Source organism: Apaloderma vittatum, unplaced genomic scaffold (genome assembly GCF_000703405.1).
Source record: "Apaloderma vittatum isolate BGI_N311 unplaced genomic scaffold, ASM70340v1 scaffold4163, whole genome shotgun sequence".
In the NCBI taxonomy this organism is placed as follows: domain Eukaryota; kingdom Metazoa; phylum Chordata; class Aves; order Trogoniformes; family Trogonidae; genus Apaloderma; species Apaloderma vittatum.
In genome coordinates, this window is record NW_009707356.1 from 3,671 (window position 1) to 4,838 (window position 1,168).

The window sequence follows — 1,168 nt, forward strand, 5'->3', positions numbered from 1 at the left end:
GCCAGAGTTAAAAGAGCTGCAGCGGCCGCGTGTCTGCGAATTGCAGGAGGAGGAACTGGCTGATGGAGCTGCTGTTGGACATTTGCTGTTTCTGACATGGAGGACTGCCCAAGAGGAAAAAGACAGTGACAAGTTAGAAGAGCAGAATCTAATGCATTTCTTATGGAAACCTCACTGAAACTGCCTCTCCCCTTTCAGTAAGAAGTTTGTCAGCTCCCTCTCATGAGCTGTGACTGGTGCTGGCTGAGGGTGCTACTGGGAACAGGGACTCGGCTGTGGGCTTTGGAGGAGTCAGTCCTCCCTACTTAAAGTGCTATGTAGGGTGATCTCAAAGAAAATCCATTTGTTATCTCAAAGAGCTTTTAAACATTGTCACTCCCAGTTCAACCAACACCAGAGGACAGCTGAGGGATTCTGTGTGTGTGAGTTTTGATCCAGTTTCCCCATCACACTTCTGGAACGCTTTGGCACTGCCACTTCTGCTTCACGGAACGTGAAACTTTTTGGGTCCTGAGAGGCAAAAGGTGTGTCCCTTAGTGCAGAGCAAGGACAGACTCTCTGTCCATAAGCCCTGATCTCAGCTGCCCTAATCTGCCAGCTTTTTGAGCACTGAGGCACTCCCCTAGGAAGAAAAAGGAAAGTGCTGAGAGCAGAGGATTCCAGTTTCCAGATGCAGTCTCCATACCCCTCACCCCATCTCATCATTCCTAAGGAGGACCTCAGCTCTCCCTTCGCAGCCCAGGACCCAGAGGGCTCATGGCAGTCGCCTCTGAACAGCTGCCCAGCAGCATTCCCATGGCATTGACACTGAGGTGTCTTCTCCATGGGGCTCTTTGATAACACAGAGAGTCCATGGGAGAGCTGGGATTCTCTGGAAGGCAGCCTGCAGCCCCACAGGACATTGCAGGGACAGACGCAAAGTCCTGAACATGGCATGACCTGAAGGGACAGTTCTTTCATTTGTATCTCTGGGAGCCTGGGATTAGGAGGGGATTGGGGTACTTTGCTCATGGACGAATCTGCATGGGCAGACTCTCAGACTCAGTTTCTGAACTGCATCTGAATTCCACTCCCCTATCCCAGCCCAGTGATAAGAACAAGAGGAGCTGAGGCAGGAGGTGGAAAGTGGACAAATGCAATGCTGCCGATGGAGGCAGGCCCGGAAGAG